We start from the raw sequence: 23,800 nt of genomic DNA on the forward strand, positions 1-23,800 counted from the left end.
GGATAAGGGGCAGTCATCTTCAAGAATTCAAAATATGCTTTTTGGCGGGAAAACAAGTTCACTCACCGGCAGAATTTAGGTTCCGATTTTTGACGAGTTCTAAGGACATTCAATGGCAGGATTGTGTTGGGCTGGACTCGTATGAACTAAACAGGGCTGGTAAATCAGTTTTTATCGACTAAAATGGGATGGATAGTTAGTTCTCGACAAAACAGTGGATGAAAGTTTCAACAAAAAAGAAGCCGCGTAAGGATAAAAAAGGAAGGGAGAAGAAGTCGTGACTTGCCGAGAAGAATACGGGAAGATAATTGAAATATTTCTAGAAATATCTTCTTTTGTGGATATATATATGAGTTGTATGAGTTCCAGGAGGGTGTCGAGAGTTGGGGGTACGCTGCAGAGCTAAGAATCAGGCTTTAGGAGATATTGCAGCAGCAACAGGAAGAAGACTAAGCTGAAGAACATAAGGCTGTAAAGGACAGTCGTTTCTTAGGGTCTTAAATTCAGAATCCTGTAACAGTCCATTAATAACAATTATCTTCAGTTTGCAACAATTTCTGTAAAAGTTGACTCTGTAACAATTATATCTGTTACAGATTCGTTGTAATACTATTTTTCTTCAATAAAACACCTTTTGAGCCATGTTTATATCTTTGGAGCGTGTTTTCACCATGAAGAGCTAAACCCCAACGATGGGATTACGGAGGAATCCTAAAATCATACATGGGTAATTATATTTAATTCTTATATGACTTTTGCACTAATTAAAATTGATTTATGATTTTTATTAATTAGTTGTCATCTCATCTGATGGTTCATGCTTGCTTAGATGTTTTGATGTCCCATGCTTAGGAATTACAACTAATATTTTGAGAATCTGCCTTGGCAAAAATAAGAGTCCATGTCTTTATCTATTGAGCTATAATTGTTAAAAAAATTACTGTTTGAACCTTATGTTATGAGTTTGGTGGAATCCTGAGTCTTAGTACTTCTCGATATTTGAGACAATCCTTGAATATATTTTATTTTATTAAGTCTAAAATCGATCTTTACAAGTCTTTGAACGAACTTTTACTACCACTTTACAACATCAATTTAAAATCACATCAATTTTTGGCGCCGCCGACGCGGACTTGTATTTAGATTTGTTTTAGGTTTCTTTTTATTTTTATTATTTTTTGTTCTTTTTTACGCGTTTTGGTATTTTTCGGTTCTTTTCAGATTTGGAGCGAAGCTACAAGGGAAGAAAAAGTGTTATAAAAGGAAAGCATCGCCAAAGAAGGAAAGAAAAGAGGAATCCGAAAGGTGTGAAGAAGAAGATTTTGTATATAGTTATTTTGTTTTAGTTTTAGAAACTGTAAATAGGGTGTTATTTTTGTAATTTTTCTTTTCCTTTTTGGACATTTTTGGACATTATTTTTAAACCCTAAGGAAGGGTCAAAATTAAATATCAACTGTTTGCAGGGAAAGACGACAGTTACGATACTGTCTCGGCCCCACGGGTTCGTGCACTGACATCGGAGTCGGTGGCCTGAGTCGACTTCAACGGTTCATCGCCCGTCTGGTACGGGAGGTAAGACTCTATCCACCCACGAATCCCCTGTCAGTGGGTTTTATTTTGTGTGACAACTCACACCCCTGCAATAGAATGTCGAACTGGTATTACAATAGCCAATACAACAAATATCAAACTGAGTTTCAAAATGGACGTTACTACTTTGACCATAGTGTGAATAATGGTTGGGAATATCATCCTTTTGAAGGTTATGGTCCATACCATGGTGAGCCCAATTACTATTCACACGCCAACCGATCATACGAGCAAAATTCCTCTCTACTAGAGTCAACACGTAAGTTAGATGAGTCGACACGTAAGTTAGCAAAAATGAATAACTTAGTTATGGACGAAAGCAATGCAACGAGTGAACTTTCTTTCATAGATTCAATCAGGAATTCATGTAAGTCGACTCAAAATATTTTGTTAGAGGCCCAGAAAATAAGTGCTCTTAATTTCCAATATAGTGTTTCCAATAGTACCTTTGAAAATGAAGATAGTTATTCACATAATCAAGATGACGAGGATAAAATTAGTAACACTACTTGTTTAGATGAGGTTCAACCATTTTCATGTTATTATAATGATGATTATGATGAGGATAGTGTTGATGAAGAATTTGAAATAAGTAGGCATAGTGATCAGGAATTTATTACTCCAATTGAGCTTAATAATGATAATGTTTCTATTTCAAATCCAAATAATTTTAATAATTATTCACCTATTCAAAAGGACGAGGATTTGACTAGAGATACTCCCATTTTAGACGATGTAGTATTTCCTTTTGATTCTGAAGCTAATAATGGTTTAGAGGAACGAGTTTTTTCTAAGAATATTGTTTTAGAGTCTAGCGATTTAGAAACATTAGTCTTAGACAAAGAAAGTGAACTCGTAGAGATGAGTGAGGATGAACCTGACTTAGAAGAATCAATTGACCATTTTCAGGAATCAGATGACCTTGAAATTAGGGAAGTTGTGACTAGTCTTTCTAGAGACACTAAAAACTCTAAGTTTGGGGGTGATTATCATTATCCATGTGCTTTAACTATTAGAAAGGTCCCTCACTTGGGACTTGACTTATGTGACTGAACCATTTTACATGATTATCTTCATACACGTTTCCATGAACCTAGTGATGTCCATAAGGAAGTTCAGTTGTTAGAAACCCATCCTCTGGTTGATGTGGTATACCCAGGCTATGATATCCAGATTGACTTTGTTTTCCCACAAAATATTTTTCGACCAATTGTGGGAACGTATAAGTTTCATATGTGTCAATTATTAAGTTTTGAGACTAAACCTAATTACTTTAGGAGATTAGGGTCGACACATTTGTTTAAGGAAGACCACCACTCTAATTGTGGTCAGATGTGTGAGTCAAAACTGATTGACTTTAAGGATCCACAATTATTCAGGTTATTATTATGTGCTTCTAAGTTTTTAATTGAGTTTTTCCAGACTCTAATACCTGAACCGGACCTTAGATTTGAGGAATTCCAGTGCATGAAAAGATTTTATCTAGACCCTTTCATAGAGCCTGAACCTGAACCACAGCTAGATGTAGTTGTCTTAAACAGGAAACTAGACAAGGGTGCGCTTTATTTGTCAATTTTCTTGGCATGTTGCAGATTCCTTTTACTTGTGATAGCTCTATTTGGTTTTGATGACCCACAGATATTTCGGCTATTACTTTATGATACGAGGTGATTAATCCTTTCTTATGTCTGGCTGAAGACGTTAAACTTAGCACTTATTGGGAGGTAACCCAATCTCATGAAACACGGTAATATCTTTCCTTATCTCTTTTGCTTAAAATGGTAACAGTTTCTCCTTGTTCATGCTTTTAATTTTATCTTTAGAACATTGAGGACAATGTTAGATTTAAGTTTGGGGGTATGGGAGAAACTTTTTAGTTGCAATAAATAAACTCCAGAGCCTAGAAATTTATGCCTATTAAGGATGGCACTAACCAATATAAGTGGATGGAAGCATCTTGGTTGTAGGAGTTGAGGAACCAATCTGATTAGATGGAAACATCTAAAGAGTCTATTCATAAGAGCACAGAGCTCAGGTGTTAGAAATAACATGGTAGTTTCGCCATATCTCGTTGAGTCTTTTTCACTTCTGTTTTTATTTTTATTTTTTAAATATGTTTCTAAGTGATTTGGTGGGGCTCACGATTTAAGTTGTTACCAATGCTAGTGTGTTGATATTAGTCATACTAGTACCTCAATCCATTAGGATAGGTTCATTTTGGCGGAGGCCTTCAGACAGATATGGGAAACGCCGTTCACTTAGTAAAAATCAAAACCATCTATGTTTTTTTTTCTATATCCATCTTCTTGATCTATCCTTGTGATTATTTTTGACTCCAGATATTGATGTCCATAGTGCGACTATCTGAGTAGAGCTATGTCACTTATATATGAATTTTAGTATGCTTGAGTGCAAACTCGTGTACAACAATTGGAATTTCGCATCAGGGTACTTCCTCTTATAGTTAATAAGTATGCCAACCAATGAGATTCTTTAGTGCCTTCCAAGGTTCTGCGTAGATATTTAGGGTCTGGAGTAAAGGTTTTGTGGGTATATCTCTTGTAAGCCCTCCCGAGACTATAACTCGACCACTAGGGCCACCTAGGGGTTTAAAGGCTTGTTGCATACGCTAAATGCAACCGACGATGCCTGCGACAGTGAGTTAGGATTTTATTTTCTAGATTTGAATTGCTCGAGGACTAGCAAATAATAAGTTCGGGGTATTTGATAGACATATTTTTGTGTCTGATATAATCTCAGTTGTATATATTGTTAGTGCTCGATTTTGTATTTATTATGGCTTTTTATGTCTTTGTAGGTGTTTTTGGAGAAATAAGCTTTTGCGGCGAAATTGGCTCGAAAAGTGGTTTTTGCGCTCGTGGGAGAAAATCACTAAAAGGACCCCTCATTTGGATAAGGGGCACCTCAATTACTAAGGGGCAGCCACTTGCTATTCGCACCCCGGGAATGGATAAGGGGCAGTCATCTTCAAGAATTCAAAATATGCTTTTTGGCGGGAAAACAAGTTCACTCACCGGCAGAATTTAGGTACCGATTTTTGACGAGTTCTAAGGAGATTCAATGGCAGGATTGTGTTGGGCTGGACTCGTATGAATTAAACAGGGTTGGTAAATCAGTTTTTATCGACTAGAATGGGCTGGATAGTTAGTTCTCGACAAAACAGGGGATGAAAGTTTCCCAGGATATCGTGGCTTAAACTTGGCAGTTACGTGGGAAGCTGGAGAAAAAATATTACCTTACGTTTCGACTCTTATCTACTTTAGGAAGTTTCAACAAAACAAAAGCCGCGTAAAGATGAAAAAGGAAGGGAGAAGAGGTCGTGACTTGCAGAGAAGAATACGGGAAGATAATTGAAATATTTCTCGAAATATCTTCTTTTGTGAATATACATATGAGTTGTATGAGTTCCAGGAGGGTGTCGAGAGTTGGGGGTACGCTGCAGAGCTAAGAATCAGGCTGTAGGAGATATTGCAGCAGCAGGAGGAAGAAGACTAAGCTGAAGAACATAAGGCTGTAAAGGACAGTCGTTTCTTAGGGTCTTAAATTCAGAATCCTGTAACAGTCCATTAATAACAATTATCTTCAGTTTTCAACAATTTCTGTAATAGTTGACTCTGTAACAGTTATATCTGTTACAGATTCGTTGTAATACTATTTTTCTTCAATAAAACACCTTTTGAGCCATGTTTATATCTTTGGAGCTTGTTTTCACCACGAAGAGCTAAACCCAATGCTGGGATGACGGAGGAAGCTTAAAATCATACATGGGTAATTATATTTAATTCTTATATGAATTTTGCACTAATTAAAATTGATTTATGATTTTTATTAATTAGTTGTCATCTCATCTGATGGGTCATGCTTGCTTAGATGTTTTGATGTCCCATGCTTAGGAATTACAACTAATATTTTGAGAATCTTCCTTGGCAAAAATAAGAGTCCATGTCTTTATCTATTGAGCTATAATTGTTAAAAAAAATTAATGTTTGAACCTTATGTTATGAGTTTGGTGGAATCCTGAGTCTCAGTACTTCTCGATATTTGTGACAATCCTTGAATATATTTTCTTTTATTAAGTCTAAAATCGATCTTTACAAATCTTTGAACGAACTTTTACTACCACTTTACAACATCAATTTAAAATCACATCACCACCTTGCCGCACCTAAGCCATGCCATGCCGGCCTTCCCTTCACGGCTGCTAAAACGAAGGCGTGCGACAATCAACGGCCACCCTTCCATCTTAAATGTAAATCTTAACCGTCCAAGGTCACCAACCAACGCATGGTAACCTTTGGCCCAACGCCAAAACCCTAATTTTGGCCACTCCTAAACCGCGCCAAGGCATGTCGTCCACGCCACATGTGCCAATAGAATGCCAGCCACCTTGCCGCGCCTAAGCCATGCCATGCCGGCCTTCCCTTCACGGCTTCTAAAATGAAGGCGTGCGACAATCAACGACCACCCTTCCATATTAGATGCAAATCTTAGTCGTCCAAGGTCACCAACCAACGCATGGTAACCTTTGTCCCAATGCCAAAACCCTAACTTTGGCCACGCCTAAACCGCGCCAAGGCATGCCGGCCACGCCACATGTGCCAATGGCATGCCAGCAACCTTGCCGCGCCTAAGCCGTGTCATGTTGGCCTTCCTTTCACGGCTGCTAAAACGAAGGCGTGCGACAATCAACGACCACCCTTCCATCTTAGATGAAAATATTAGACGTCCAAGGTCACCAACCAACACATGGTAACCTTTAGCCCAAAACGCTAGTTTGGTCGCGCCTAAACCGCGCCAAGGCATGCCGACCATGCCACATGTGCCAATGGCATGCCGCGCAAGTCACCTTGCCGCGCCTAAGCCATGTCATGTCGGCCTTCCCTTCACGGCTGCTAAAACGAAGGCGTGCGACAATCAACGACCACCCTTCCATCTTAGATGTAAATCTTAGTCGTCCAAGGTCACCAACCAACGCATGGTAACCTTTGGCCCAACACCAAAACCCTAATTTTGTCCACGCCTAAACCGCGCCAAGGCATGCCAGCCACCTTGCCGAGCCTAAGCCATGCCATGTAGGCCTTCCCTTCACGGCTGCTAAAACGAAGGCGTGCAACAATCAACGACCACCCTTCCATCTTAGATGCAAATCTTAGCCGTCCAAGGTCACCAACCAACGCATGGTGACCTTTGCCCAACGCCAAAACCCCAATTTTGGCCACGCCTAAACCGCGCCAAGGCATGCCGGCCACGCCACATGTGCCAATGGCATGTCAGCCACCTTGTCGCGCCATACCATGTCGGCCTTCCCTTTGCGGCTGCCAAAACGAAGGCTTGCGACGATAAACGGCCACCTTTCCACCTAAGATGCGTATCTTAGCCGTCCAAGAGTACCAACCAACGCATGGAAACTTTTGTCCCGACACCAAGCCATAGTTTTGGTCGTGCCCAAACAATGCGAAAACCTTAACTTTTGGCCGCGCCTAAACTATGCCATATTCAAGTCATGCCACTGGCTACCAAACGTAGGGTTGCAATAATCGACGGCTACCTTTCCTCTCAAGATGCAAAATTTCGACCGTCGAAGGTCACCACCGAGACGGCAAGTCTCCCAAACTCAACTTGCCAACAACAGCAACATGCTATGTGTTTTCCACGAAAACACTCGAGACATCAACACATGTCACAAACTGGGGGATGCTCATTGGGTATTGGTTTGGAGGTTTACAGCGTGCGGGTACACTACGCCCTTTATAGGACAATGTCATAAGATGAGGGGGTTAGTAAATACAGGGAGTAATGGTGAAACGCTTTCCTTCATTATGGAACATCAATTTCAGGCGTTACCAGTTACCACCTTCTCCCATTTACTCATCTGTTTCCATTCCTTACGAGACCAGAGTACGTTTCACTTCGACTTGTATAAATAGATCTTACCTATTTCCACCGAATAACAAGTTCAGGTGAGGAGTATACAACACTCAAAAAATATTTGACATCTTTCCATCTGTTAGTCGTGAAACAACTACTCTTCCAGAATCAACTATTCTGGTCTCAACACTCTCTTTTCTTCCCTCCCCAAAACCAACCCTTCTCCTTCCTTATGTGACCGAAGAAAGTCTGGAACAGTCTTTTCTTGGTTTAGGCCGGATTTGTACAGATTGATCTCTCGAATCTAAAGTACTCCATTGCAGTACATTGTTTAGGATTTAAACTCGTTTCTCACCCATACACCCGAAATTACCAAAATTAGCAGAAATCGTTTTCACCCTCAAACAACTATATAAGGGAGAACTCTAGCAACTTGGAAACCTAATCCCCACACCTCTTGTGTGATACTAGTTGCTAGTAGAGTCGATTCTCTTTTAACCTAGGTTTTTCCTAACACTATTACACGTTAACGACTTAAAGACTTCATTGGGATTATGAAGCCAGACACAACTATTTTCTCTATAGTTGTGTATTCTGATGTTACTTTGTTCTATCGTATTGAGTACTATCTTCTCTATGATTTTCTCGAAATTTAATCTCCGATAGGTAAGATATATAAAGTAATCACAAATATCTTCGTCTCATTCTTTGTGATTCCACAATATCTTTTCCCGCTACCATACGGTTAAGTTATTGTGAGGTGATTGATATTACTAGGTTGTTCTTCGGGAATACAAGTCTGGTGTATCAATTGGTTCTTGTTCAACTTGATTTATCAAAAGACATAACAAAAACTTCGTAGGTATTTCTATAGGAGACAGATTTATCTATTCAATAGACTTTTTTGTGTGATACAGATATGTTTATCAAGTTCTCGACTTTGGGTCGTATCAACTCTTAGTTGTGGGTAAGATCAGCTAAGGGAATCAAGTGCGTAGAGTCCTGTTGGGATTCAAAGACGTAAGGAACGCGATTGTACCTTAATCAGTGTGAGATTGGTTAGGGATCAACTACATTCCAGTTTGAAGTTAACTTGTAGTAGGCTAGAGTCTGTAGCGGCTTAATACAATGTGGTGTTCTAATATGGACCAGGTCCCAGGGTTTTTCTGCATTTGCGGTTTCCTCGTTAACAAAACTTTCGGTGTTTGTGTTATTTCTTTTCCGCATTATATTTTCTATATAATTGAAATATCACAGGTTGTGCGTAATTCAATCAATTGGTGAATCCAACCTTTGGTTGTTGATTGAAATTGATTGACGCTTGGATATTGGTCTTTGGTACCATCCAAGTTATTTCTCATATTAATCCGGCTCACAAATTTCTATCTGTTCGATTTCAGATTGATTTGAGAAATTGAGATATAACTCTTGGATATATTTTCCTTGATTGAGTCTGACTGTCTAGTTGATTCTCTTGGAATTATATTGGAATTAATCCATACAAATTGCCTAAATGAAATATTGGGTGTGGTTGTTAGACCTCCGCTTTTTCACTACAGTTACACAAATTGACTTGATGGAAATTATAAATGTGCTTTTACCTAATGTTATATGTATGTATCTATTTTAGAAGAGGTTCTCTTGAAATGCAAGTTAGTATAGCATTGTTAAATATGAGCTGCTACATTATGTACTGGACATGTGCACTGTGAATTGTTTTTGCTATGTTTCAGGTGACTCCAAATAAAACTCCCTCTATTTTATTTTCATTGTGATTTAATTCCTTAATGGGTTTTTCTTGTTTCTTTTTCAGGTAGTTAGTTTATCTTTGCTTAAAGGAAGCAGAGATATATACACGCCGATCTTTTATTCGTAAAGCGGCTCCAGAGAAGAAAGTTGATTCAATAGCACATTATAAATAAGGTATTCATATTTGCACTTGTATCTAAATAAAATTAGAACTTATTAGCTAGGACTTGTATTGGTGCAAATTTAGGATTTGTTTTTTTTTTTGTTTTTTCTGAGTTTGAAGCCGAGTGTCTAATTGATGAATTATGTTATGAAATTGTACTATGAATATTATTTTTTAAATAAACGGTCATTTGAATTTATGAATTCGGGTTCCATTCTGCTCTACACACATTGTCGCAAAAAAAGAGCCAAAATTCTGCTCTAAAGGAAAGGGCCGTGAAAGTATTTCGGCTTCGTATTTAAACGGAAGGGCCCATCAACAAAATTACGCTGAAAATATTCACAACCGTTATAATCAGTAAATCTGTTCTTGATCACTACTCTGTTCCTCATCGCCGTAAGAAAGAAAAATAAATTTTCTTGATGTCCTTCATCTCCTCCTCTGGTTACTAGTTCAGAGATTTCTTCCGAAGAATATTAGGGTTGCAGCCAATTTCGATATCAAATCTATACAATGGAAGGTAAACGAGAATATTTTATTTTTTTACTTTCTTCCTTTTTCTAATTTTCTCGTTTCTTGTCTAAACGAGATTCATAATTTGATAATGATGATATTATTTGAAATTATCACAATCGCTGTTTTTGAATGCTCCTTAATCTGAAAATTGATTATGTTCCAATTTTCAGTTTATCGGGTTCTTTTAAGTACAAAACTAGGTTTTAGATAATAGCGCGGAAAACAACTTCAAAATTTAATCAAATCCTTTTTGGTTTTTTTAGGTGTCAGGAAAAAAGTATCTGGTTCAGCTGAAATCGGTCACCAGGGTCTCATTCTGAAGAATATTTTGGAGCGTCTCCCGCTGAAGAAGATAATAGAAGGCCGATGTGTTTCCAAGCAATTCAAATCCATCACAGAGGAGTCACAGTTCAAACCAGCATGTTTCAAGGCTGACGGGCTAGTCTTGAGTGACAATAGCGTTTCAAAAAGTTGCATACCCCTTTCAGCAAGGTATCCACAACCCAAGTACTTTCAGAAGTTTGAATTTGAAGTGTTACAGGCAGTTAATGGTTTATTCCTATGTCGAGATGTTACTGCCTATGGCGCAGAGTTATATATTCTTAATCCTGGCGAATGGCCACGACACTTTCCTCCTTAGGTAAATGCAGCTAGGGGTGATAATGTAAATGCAAGACAGAGCAAGTATAAACTTGAATTATCCACAAGCTTAGTGTTTAACCCACTAGTTTCCAGTACCAAATTTCAGTTGTTCTCAATATGGTGCAACAAGAATAATGACTTGGATTGTGCCTACCGCATCGAAGCATATGATTCAAAGAAAGAAACTTGGAGGTTATGTTACAATAATGCTTCTCCTGTGCATCACCTACAAGATCCAACAAGTCGTGCCATCCTGAACAAGTCAGGCGTTTACTGGAATAACTCGCTCAACTGGTGTGGCACGACGGTGCAGTTATATACTTAAATATTGAGAAGATGGAGCTTATGTCAGTGGTTCCTCCTAATTCTACAGACCCCAATTATCACCAAGACTACTTCGACGAGTGCTGTGGGCACTTGTTGCTGACTCGAGTATCCAAGTCTGAAGTAGCTTTTCAAGTTTATGAAATGTGTGTTGGCCACACTATGTGGAATTTCAAGTGGAAAGTCGATTTACATGGACTATCTCCATCAATTAGCTATTCTAGGTCCAATTTCCGTATCATATTAGCTCAAATTGGAGACCTGGAGACGATGTATGTGATTGTCCAGGAAAGTAAAGTCTTCATACTTCTCCATGGCCATGGGAAACAACTTATAAAAGAGTTACAAGAAGAGCTACGTTGTGAAGAGGATTTTAAGGCTTTCAAATACATACATCCACCCCCTGGTAGCTGTTTTCTGTATCCAGTCTAGTCATTCAGATTAACAAGACGAACACAAATGTGAATCCCTCTCTAGCAAAAGTATTCTCTGTTTGAATCTGCGTAGTCCTACTTCTACATTTTTTATACTATTTCTTGGTTTTCATACTTTTCTATGCACTCAGTAATTTCATCCTGTTCTGTCCTATGTTTGTTACAGTTCAATGCATTCATATCAGTATAAAACAACTATTCCATATTCTATTTGCTATTATATTGTTAATAAACAACTAGCATCTCTCTATGTTTGTATAAAACTAGAATTGAGATAATTAACTCCCTTATATGTTCTAAATTACATAAAAAGACTTTTTTTTTAACAGGGAAATAAGTACACACTGACCTAAGGAGTTCTTTGGCTCCTCTGGAGCATTTTTGACTTGATTTCATCGCGGTAACTATCTATCACCAACCCACCATGACCAAAGTTCGTCCCTGTAGGAAGTGCCTGTTCCATTCTCAGAGAAGTGACTTCCCAGGCAAATGGTCCAAGAGCTGCAGCAAAAAGAGCCAGGCTTCTTGAATAAGAATGATCCTGATTCAAAACAATTGAAACAGGATAAGTAATCGGCAAAGCTGCATGGGGGAAATTCAGTTTTAGTTACATACATCATCTAGTTGTTATGTGTCGCCCTCGAAAGGTGTAACAAGTGGTTCTATATGAACTACTGGTTCACTGGAGATACTGTAGGTTTTCCGTCAGTTCTCATCTATCATCATACTCCTTTTCCCAAGTTTAGTTGGGACATCCTTCTCTGCAGAAAAAACAAAAAAGGACAAAACAAATAGTTTCATTTTAGTCAGCGAAATTCAGAAATACCAGAAATGTTTTTCGAAATAAATATTAAGCATTCATTTTAGAACCTGAAAGTTGTTCCTCAGCCTCACCAGGTTTAATCTCTTTCGAGGAAGAATTTCCACAACCAGCTAGGCTTCTCACAACCAGCTTGTACTGCAGGTACTAGCAACGAATATGTATCTACCACATTAACGAGAGTGGCACCTAAGGAGAAATCAGAACCCCACGGGTTCTTGGAAAGGTGCGCACAAGCAATTTTTCTCTGGCTTCTTCACCAAGGAGTTGGATTTGGTTGCCCTGACTTGGCCTCTGCCGTTCCGTGTTCACTGTCAACTCTAAGGTTCTGAAACTTTGTTCTTGCCAGCTCTTTTATGGAATTGGTTTCTACCAGTGCTTTATTCTCTTCACCCTCAAAATTTTCTCAGCTGATCACAAAGGTTCTCTTCTTTCCCGTCTATTTCCTCTACCAAATTATTCGAGTTAGGAATGTGTTCTTCCATGCTGGATTTCAGTAGCGTCCCAGAGTTCTCTATCCACGACTGTGCTGCTTGGCCTATTTTAATGCTCAACTGTTCTTCTCAGTTTGCTTTTTTCTTGTACCCAAAGAGCCTAGCTGCAGCTGCAAATTATTTATTTGTGTCACTAAATCCTCCTCCCTTAAGGCATGACCTTCATCTGATGCTTTTGTCTTAACATCCTCAAATTGTTTCAGAGAGGTCATTGAGCTAACCTCATTTCGGTTCAAAGTCTTCTTCCACCTTCCAAGTTGGATTTCATAATGTTCAATGCAGATATTTCCTCTCTCAAGAGCATGTTAACAAAATTGTGAAGCGCAAAGAGACATACTTTAAATTGCAACATTCCAGAAAGTGTTGGGACATCCCCTCTTCATTCCCACCATTCATAAAAAGTAAAAAATAAAAATTGACAAAAACATTAGCAATCCCTACTAGAAATTGCACCCATTTCTTCAACTTTCCCATACAACCAAGCAAGCAGAGACATTTTCCCAACTACAACTCCAACCCATCATCTTCCACATTCACTATAAACCTTTAAAACAGAATTCTCTTGTTTCCCCTCATAAATGAATATAACCCAATCAACATCATCAATTCCCTCATACCCACCATTCAGATAACCCCATAAATCAATTGATCCACGACGCCAGAGAAACGAATCACAACAACTCAGATTCAAATTTTGATTACACAAAACCATAACAATTTCAAAATTCTAAACGGAGAACACCACTGATTAAATGCCATTTCAAAAAAAAATTTTAGGGGAAAAATGAAATTTTTAGGCAGATTTCAAATTACCCAAATGAGATTTGTTCGATTCCGTCTCTTCTCGTCGGATGTCTCTCCCTGATTATCTCCTCTCTTCTAGTCGGATCTTTCTCTGACTATCATTTATTTTTTCTTTCAAAATGGAAAACTAATCTTCTTCTTGCCTCTTTTCGTTTTTCTACCGGACTCATTTTCATTTTTATTTGGTAATCGCAGAAAAAATAAAAGTAAAAGACCATTTTAACCTCACCTGGTTGTGAGATTCCGAGTTCAAGGACCTTCCTTGCCATCTAATCTCGGAGTTTGAGATTTCCTAATATTAGATTTATCTACTAAAATGTGTTTTAAGCTGGATTTTACGATTGATAAGGGCTGATACCGAAATTACTGGGAGTTGATACCATCTAGCCGATCCAACAGTCAGGATAGCTTAATACCTTTTTGTCTTATATGAAATGGTATCAGCCCCTAACAATTTGGAGTCAGTCCATATCAAATCGTGACATAGGGGAGGAGAAGACTCTCATTCAATAACAGAATTTAAAGGCTTAACAAGTTTTGCCAAAGCATCTGCTACTTGGTTATCCAGTTTAAAAACAAAATAAAAACCCAAAATATTGTGGCACGGTTGAGTTATTCTATTGGCTTCATCAAGACAAGCTTTACCACGCCAGGAAATATTCGGAGAGTGCCCATGCATGTAGTTGAAAATGCTTTCACAGCCACCTTGGATGCTGAAACTTTGTGTCTGCTTTTCTTGTGACCAAATTGGTGCCTGTAAACTCTTATAGCTTCTGCTTCTTGTGGATCTGCATTTGTGGATTTCCCTGCTCTTCCTCCTTCACACTTTCCTGCATCATTTCTTAAAATTAAGGAATAACTAGATGGTAATAATCAGAGATCCAAGCTGCATCTACATTTATCTTCAGGGTATCTTTGTTAGGCTCCTTCCATGTTTGCATTTTCTTCTTCTTTTGCATCCCCTTAGGTTTAGGATTTTTCCTTTTCCTTGTAGACCAAAAATCTAAGTGTCTCTAAATTTCTAAAGCTAGGTTTCCAGCTGTTTTATATCTATTTTCAAACACCCTGTCACATCTTTCCTTCCAGATAAACCACATCTTAGTTAATAGCAGTTCAACGGATATGTCAGTCCTAGGATTAGTTAACCAGCTGATATAAAGATCTAAAAAGTTACTTGATATATTTAAGGATAAGTGCACTGGGTTGGGTGTTGATTCCCAAACTTCCTTGGCATAAGGGCAATGAAATAAGAGATGTTCAATTATTTATACTTCTACTTGACACATAGTACAATTAGGCACTACATCTTTAACTTTTCCAAAAACCATAGCATTAGTTGGTAGTGCATTTTGCATACATTTCCAAATAAACATCTTAATTCCTCCAGAGATATTCAATTTCCATAAGTCTTTCCAGAATGATTCTGGAAATGATAGACTAACTATGTCTTGCGCTGGTTCATTTAGTTTATCATATATGGATTTGACAGTAAATTCACCTGATTTTATTAATGTCCATCTGAGTTGATCCTTTCTAAGAGTTTGGTTATTATCTTTAAACAGATAAATTCTACTTATTTTTTGAGAAATGTCATTTGGAAAAGAAGAAGTAAGTAATGGAATATTCCACTTGCAGATTTCTATGTCAATCAAATTTGAGACTCAAACTAAGTTATTGTTGCTATTTTTTTTGTTGAGGTTTTCTATAGTATCTTCTAAACTTGGTATCCATTTGTCATTCCAAATGTTTATATCCTCCCATTTCCCACTTCCCAAATATTATACTGATTAACAAGCTCTAAACCTTGTCTAATATAATTCCAGGTCCAAGAGCCCTTTTTTGAAGGTTTAGTTATAAAAGGGAATTTATTTCTAAAAATACTTTGATCCCATAGTTTTTTCCCAAAGGAATTTGGGTTCCTTAACTAGTCTTCATGCTACTTTTGTTAACATTGAAAGATTAAACTTGAGGGCATCCCTAAATCCTAAACCTCCTTTGAGTAGTGGTATGCAAAGATTTGGCGGAGCTTTTAGATAAAAACTTTTATGACCAGCATCCTTACCCCACCAAAAGTCTCTTTGGATGGCATTTATTTTATTAGTGTCTGTTTTGGCATAAGAAAACAACTCATTTGGTAAGAAGGGATGCTAGACAAATTAAATTGCTCTATTTAGAACAGACTTACTTGGTTGGGAAAGGACTAAGCCTTTCCAACCTTTAGATTTAGATTTCGTTCTCTCTAGAATGGGTGCAAAAGATTTTATCTTTGATTTTTCCATAAAAACAGGTGCTCCTAAGTATGGGTCCTTAAGGTTTATGTGCTTTATTTTCAGCAGTTTATACATCATTCTCTGATGTTTAGGTTCAATCTTCTTACTAAAGAAAACTCCAGACTTTTCAAAATTAACTATCTGACCTGAGGCTTTACTAAAATTTGTTATTGTATCCAATAGGTTTCTGCATTCTATCAAATCATCTTTTACAAAGAGCAAACAATCATCATCAAAGAAGAGATGTGAAATAGGTTCATTTTTAGGTGTTCTTTTGACCCCATGTAGAAGTTTCTTTTGCTCCTGAGATAAAAGCAGTCTAGAAAATATTTCCATACATATAATGAATAAATATGGAGAAAGAGGGTCTTCTTGTCTAAGCCCTCTAGAGGGTTTGAAAGAAGGACCTGGGGTTCCTTTTAATAAAAATGAAATAGAGGTTTTCGAAATGCATTGCTCTATAAGTTGGAAAACCTCATCATTAAAACCAAAAGTTTTTAGAGTTCTTAACAAAAAACTCCAGTTAACTCTATCAAAAGCTTTAGACATATCTATTTTTATCTCTAAACCTCCTATTTTAGTCTTTTTTATTTTTAAAAGAGTGTATAATTTCTTGAGCTACTATTATATTATCCGAGATCTACCTGAAGGAAAGAATGGCAGGTACAAATGGAGAAATAGTTTTTATAAGTAAGGTTTATTTTGTTAGCTAGAATTTTTGCTATAGCCTTATAGATAGTGTTGCAGAGTCCTATTGGTCGAAATTGACTAGGAATCTTATGATGTTTTATCTTTGGTATCAGAAAAAGATGAGTTTTATTTAAATCTGAGTTCATTATTTTTGTTTCAAAAAAAATTGTATTGTTTTTATTACTTGTGTTCCTACTAAGTTCCAAATTGTGAAGGAAAAAACTAACTGGAAAACCATATGGTCTAGGTCATTTACTAGGTTTCATGTTTTTTAAAACTAAAAAGATTTCCTCAGTAGAAGGGATTTTTAGAATACAAGAGTTATCAGAAGAGGAAAGTACAGATGGTATGCTTTCAAAAATAGGATTGGATATCTGTTGATCAGATGAGATTTCAGTGAAAAGAGAGCTAAAGTAATTAGTTAAAATATAACTTATCTCCTTTCTATCTCTAGTTACAACTCCATGATCTGTTTTCAAACATTTTATGTTATTCGATTTCCTCTTTAAGGTTATAGTGTAGAACTATTTTACATTCCTTTCCCCTAAAGCTATTATGTTATCTCTTGACTGTTGTTTATCTATAGCCTCTTGAATATCATAAAGGGTTTGTAATTCTTTCAGTTTTTCCGTTAAACTTTTTCTGAAAGAATTCAGATTGTCTGCTCATTTTTAATCTTTCTATTTATTTTAATAATTTAATGATCCTCTTAGCAGGTAGTCCAAAAATGTTTTTCTTCCAGTCTTATAAGTTCTTTCCTATTATTTTCAAGTTATTAGCTAGACTAACAGCAGCATCTCCCTCAGAATTTGGAATCCAGGATTGTTCTATAACTTGAATACAAGATGATTCTTTAAACCAAGTATCATAAAATTTGAAGGCCCATTCTTCTTTGGAAAACTTAGTATCTAGAGTAAGTAGTATATGGAAGTGGTCTGAGCCTACAGCTATCAAATGAGATAAAAAAGCATTAGGGAATTGGGAATGCCAATCTGCATTTATTACTGCTCTATCTAATCTTTCTTGGATATTTTGAGATCCTTCCTTGATTATTCGACAAAAAATGTCATTAATAAGTAATCTTTAGAAACCCTTTATTTACTTATTTTTATGAATGACTAATATGTCCTTATTCATTAGTGATGGTTAATTAAGTTAGTATTAGTTAAATTATTTAATGTTTGAGTTTGATTATAGTGTTAGGATTAGAATAGAAATTCATTTCCTCTCCTAAGATTTGGAGAAGACGAAGAAGTAGAGGAAAAAAAAATAAAAACTAAGGTTTGTGAATTTTTTTGCAAAAATAAAGACTCCAGTAGTAACGAAGAAGTGGGTGCATCATGTAATCTTGATTTCAATCCTACCGATTCGAAATATTTATTGAATGAAGAAGAGCATGTCAACCAAAGCATACTTGAGGATACTAGGGTAGCACAAGAACAATATTACCGGGAAAAAGAAGGTTATAATGCTTCCAATGGGCAGGTATGCGTTATAATGATATACAAACACATAAACGATTCTGGTTAAAATCCCCAAATTGGGAACAATAATCGGTCGGTGTTTATCACCATATAAACCGACTATAGTACATTTTTGGTGCGATAAGTACGTGACAAAAATCGATTTTTGTTCGTGATGTACATATGTTGATTCCTTCACTTGGATATTCAGAAAATTACACAATTTTTGTTGGTGATGTACATATGTTGATTCCTTAACTTGGATATTCACGAAAAATACACAAAGTTTACAATCAGGTTATTTACGTGTATATATAGTCCGATTTTGTAGACGAAATGTCAAGTCCTTAATCGGTTGATATACTAATATATATAAAGTGATTTTTGAAAATCGACTGTCTCGACTATTATACATAAAAACATTTTGAATCATTAGCTTGTTCATATATATGTTGTAGATTGTTGCGACGTTCGACGAAGATCAATCCGAACCCGTATCTCTGCTGGGTCATGATACCTCTTCCCACTATTACGCCGATTTGGGATGGAAAGATAGGAACGATGCAAAGTGTGCAACGGTTTGCAGACAAGGGCATCGAGATCAAATGCGCATTAGTTATAGGCAGTCACTCAAGCCGTGATCGTTTATAACTTGTTTGTGAGAGAGGTGGAAAGTAAGAAAGTAACAAGGAAAAGGACAGACCAGCCGTGAAGAAGACGACCAGGAAATACATGACTAAATCAAAGAAGTTTGGATGCACGTTTAAGATTATAGTCAATAGAACCAATGGTGATGTATACAAGCTCTATAAAGTGACAAATGGTTGTCAGAATCACGATTATCCGAAATCTCTTATTGGACATGCTGTCGTTTGCGGGTTGAAACCACATCAATTGTAAACGGTAAGGTCGATGAAAGCGTGTAAACTAAGTGACACACCTAGGAAGATTAAGGAGGATGATAAGAATAACTTTTCCAGTTTGAGGAAAATTTACGCGGCAAGAGCAGCCTTTAGGAGGAGGGAATGGGATGGTATAGCGGTTATGGAACAATCTCAATGGTTAGCCGATCAACATGGGTACACTATGAGGAAGCAGGTATTGTAAGGCAAAGTGACGCGTATTTTCTTAGCGCATCTTGAGATGATCAAGTTAGCCCAATGATTCTATCAATTTTTGTTAATAGATTGTACGTACAAGACAAACAAGCACAACATGCCGTTGTTAAACATCGCTTATCACACTTACGATAAGTAAAATTTCAAGGTGGCATGGGGGGTTTATGGATTGGGATAATAATGTGAGTTTTACTAGGATGTTAGATACCTTGAAGGAGATCTAGAGTGGTGATCAAAGTCCAGGGATAGTAGTAACGGATAAGGACCAAGCACTAATGAATGTCATACGGGTGGTTTTCCCGGACGTTACGCATTTTGTTTGCACGTGGCACATACGATGCAATATTAAAATAATTATACAAGTCATATACAAAAGCCAAATACACAAAAAGGTACCGCTCGTGAGAAGGCCGAAGACGAGCGTCTTCAAAAACTAACTCTGGAACAACGAGAGGAGGAGGAGAAGAAAAGAAAAAAAAAGTATGACGAGAATGGGTTACTATCGAAGACTTTTCAACATCACTGGAATTTGATGGTGCACTCAATTTCTGTGGGCTAGTTTGAATCTTATTTGGAGAGTTTTATTGGGCTTTGGAAGAATGATTACGAGAAATGTGTGGTGTATTGTTGTGGATCCGTACAAGGAAAAATTTGTTCAAGCTTACGCCTACCAACATAGGCAGTACCAGAATGAGGCGATAAGTATCGCGGAAGGATCTCATAGACATTTGAAGAGCCTTTTCATAGGGAGCCAATATAACGTGTTTATGGTACAAGAAGTCATCCATGAATACACCAAAGCTGGTATCGTCAAGATAACGACGCAAATGGAAGAGAGTAAGAAAGTTCTTTTTGTATCTAATAAGCAGTGTCAGAGCATTGCTCGATTGAACCCACTGCCTTTGGTATGTCAATCCAATTGTCAAATTTAGATGCAAATTTTTTTTTATCTTTTTGGTCTACTAAAGTTGACTTCGGACTAGACTAGGTTTAGGTAGTAGAATACAAAATCATAGCTATCCTTGAAAACTGAAGATTGGAGACTACACAAAAATGTCTACCAAAAACTTGACTAATGGCTAGTAAAGAATACTTGATTATTTAGAAATCTTATTTATTCTAACTTTCTATCTATCAGGAGAAAGTGCTCACTCTTTCGAACAATTACTAGCATCTAAAAATGAGATCTACTAGCATAATGGCCCCTCTTTCGACAAATCTGACATTCAACTTGCGAAAAATCCCTCTACCATTTTCATTTCTTGAAGAACAAGAAGAGCCATCATAAGTACCACTTCCTGAATTCTTTACTTTCCCTCTGCCATAACCATTGCAAGAGTTATTATTTTTCTCATTCCTTGAATAAAGACCAGTAGCTAGGTTGTAGTGCATCAAAGATCATAATGGTGTATTTATGTTGTTCAATGAGCCGTTGTTCATGGTTAAGCAGCCTAGGTTTGATTTCTGCAAATGTGAAAGGCACTTCCTTATTTTGTGCAGAAATAACAAAATTATCACTCCCCTACTAGACCATTTAAGGCATGTATTACCAAATATGATTCACTTATTTTTTTCTCCTAAGGGAGGTAAAGAATCTGCAATAGTCTTTAAATTCTGAAGATACACAAGAATAAGAGAATTATCAATGGATTCCGTAACATACTCTTGTGCTCCATAAATTGATTCTTGAAACTAACTTCAAGATAGGATTAGATTTATCTTGCAATAGACAGTCCCAACACATCTCCAGAACCAGTAGGTGTAATTATAACTTTTAAAAAACGCATAACAAACGAATTATCCTTTTTCCAGTAAACCCACTTTGGATTAAGAGAAAAAAAAACCCATTAATCATAATTTTTTTTCCGTTTCTTTTTCTTCTCCATTAACATATCCAAACAAAGATGTAGAATACAAAATTGATTCGAATTGATCTCGCCAGAACAAGAACTTGTTGATTCTAACTTTGCTGAAACAAAATTTCCAATATTGGAGAAAGGTACCATCTGAAGCTGTGGAAGATTAATGAGCCATATTTCATCTTCTCGTATAAACTATTACTGACATATGAGATCGTATCACGATTGATTCATTTGTATCAAAACTTATTGATTGAAGATCTTGCGATGAAAGATTTTGACCTAAAACAGTCAAGAAATAATTGAATCTGAAAATATTATTGTAAAAATTGTGTGATTCACAAATCTTCCTAAAAGATTGTTGATAAAGGTTGTTCGCAGAACAAATATTATTTTACCATTTAACTTAATTTTTTATTTCTTTATCCCTTGACTAGCTCTTGAAACATATAGTCGTGCGCATTTTCACGAAACTCTTATAACTTAAGCTTCTTTAATCTAAGACTTGTTACATAAGTTTGATTTTCCCACAGCACTCACAAATTACTTATTTTAAAAAAACAGGAATACATATTTCTTCATATTTATTTATTTTTGTCCCATTTTACGTTCAATCTCATATGCAATATGGAATCTATTGTGCTATTTTACCTTCAATCACACTAATTGAGTGAAGTCCACCAGTAAATGCCAGCCTTTTTCGGTACTTTCTGGTTGTTTGGATCTTCAAGCTCATGGATTGGGTTACCATTCTCATTCTTATGCCACATACTCCATTTTTCTCATTTTGAATCATACATTTCGATAAGATAGTTAGGATTAACTTCATCACACAGCTTCCACCAAAAAGAAACCAATTGGAACTTTTTACTCGATTTGAGTGGGCTAAATATCAAGATTGTTGATAGCCCCATATTATAACCAAGATGTCAAGCATTAACCGTATCTCCTCTGGCTACATTAACTGATGACGGGTAATGCCTTGTACATTCCGTAGGGTTGAGTACAAAAAACCCTCTGCTGTAAGCATTAAGTTCTCTACAAAGAAAAACCCCATTGCATGATTTTACCACCTCAAAGTTGAACTTCATAAAGTAATTTGATGATTTACCTGGGTTTGGTGCAGAAATAGCTATGAATTTCTTTGACGGCTTTCCATTAAATCAAGGTTTGGTACAAAAATAACTATGAATATCTTTGACAGCTTTTCATCGAAAACCGTTTTGAGGCATATTTAATAAATACAAAATCTAAGCACTAGGTAGTAAAACCAATAACCCCTTATCATCATATTTTATAATGACAGTAATGCCCTTATTATTTATAATTTTATACGTTTTTTTCATATAAATTATGAGTTTTTTTTTTTTGAAAATAAAAATGTTTAACTTTCCTAAAGTTTCTTGTTATTTACAAAACCATCATAATTAAAAAGATAATTTAAATAATTTAAAGCTCAAAAAAAAAGGAAGATAATTAATCAAGAAGAAACAGATAAACTAGAAAAAGGAAGAAAGGGAGTTTTTTCTTTTTGAACTTATGATATTGATGTAGAGCATTACTTTCTGTTCTTCACTTGTTTGATATTGAATGTTGATGTGAGTCCTAACTTGTGTTGGGAACTTGGGACCAGATTAGAAGAAAAAATCAAGAATTTTTTTTTTCCAATAATGATGACAAAACCAGTAGCTTACTTGACGCTCACTTGATTTGAACCGACGAATTTGTTAATTGATTAAGGGAAGGTTCTTGTTTTTAGAATCAACGAATATATCAAGAACAAAGTTTCCATATATGATAATCACAACCGATGTTGTGAATGTTTCGAGCGTAAATTTGATGAAAGCTCCTTTCATTTAAAACTTTAAGTAACTTTTCTAATATTGGTCGGTCAAAAAAATTTGACCCCAACAAAAGACTAGAGTTTGACTCTTTTCCATGTCACTATTTACAAAATTGTATAGCTGTAATACAATAAATAAAACAGATATACTTCAAAATATCTTCCACCGATTCACTGTTGACAAAGAAAAATATGGTGTTTTATCTTGTGAGAGGATTAGTCGGATGATTAAAATATCATGTTTTATATGGGGGATTCTAATATAAAAAAGAATTATGATCATCATTTCTTGTGGTTTGGAGAATATAAACAACATTTCAAATTGATATTGTTTTGAATGAATATTTGAAATTGGAGAAAATTATGTTTTTTGAATGTTTACCAAAAAATCCATAATAACATTATGCGAAAAAATATTTAAACGAAAACAAAAAGAATCATATTGTACTAGAAAAATTATATGTAACAAGATTTTATCACAAATTATGTTTTTAATAGGTGGGAAACATTTAGACAATTATATTAGTAATAATGTGCATAGTGAATACATTAACGAAGATAATTGAAGGTCTTATCAAGTACTGTCTTCTTTTCTTTTTTAACTATTTTTTTTAATTAATATTTATAGTAATAAATTTCCAGTAGTAGCTACTTATTTATATTATCGTCCACGAAATTTATTTAATTAAATTGTTCACTGAAGATAGTTGCAATAATTGGTCTTCATGAATATATCCTTTATGTATTGTTTTCCATGATATTTATATTCTACCATTTTTTTTTCATTGTGGCCGAGCGCATGATAATCTTCAAAAGTTATGCTTATAACTCTCATTTTTTTTCCTTGAATAACTAAAGCTGAATACTTTTGACGTTTGATCTCTGTCTTATATCTTCTTGTGAGATTTATAAAATCCGAGAAAATCATTTTTCTAGTAAACTCTATTTTGAGAATGACACCAAATGGAAGTGATTTCTTAATTGAACTAGCGCTTAATCAACATATCTTTGGGGGGAGCGTGTTTGTGGAATTTACGAGAGAAAAGTATATTTAATCTCTTTAAGGTGAAAGAAACTAAGTTGTGAAACTTAGTGAAATCATAATTGATGATATGATACAATTCTTAGTGT

General features: G+C 36.0%; 1 long non-coding RNA gene across 1 annotated transcript; it reads right to left on the minus strand.

Moving 5' to 3' along the window:
• Positions 1-11,495: 11,495 nt before the first annotated feature.
• LOC113321082 lies at positions 11,496-13,559 on the minus strand. The gene is made up of 3 exons (XR_003346466.1): positions 12,203-13,559; positions 11,924-12,069; positions 11,496-11,849 (listed from the first exon to the last, which is right to left on the minus strand). It is a non-coding gene; the product is annotated as an uncharacterized LOC113321082 (long non-coding RNA).
• Between the last annotated feature and the right edge of the window lie 10,241 nt (positions 13,560-23,800).

Source organism: Papaver somniferum, chromosome 11, assembly GCF_003573695.1.
Source record: "Papaver somniferum cultivar HN1 chromosome 11, ASM357369v1, whole genome shotgun sequence".
Lineage (NCBI taxonomy): Eukaryota > Viridiplantae > Streptophyta > Magnoliopsida > Ranunculales > Papaveraceae > Papaver > Papaver somniferum.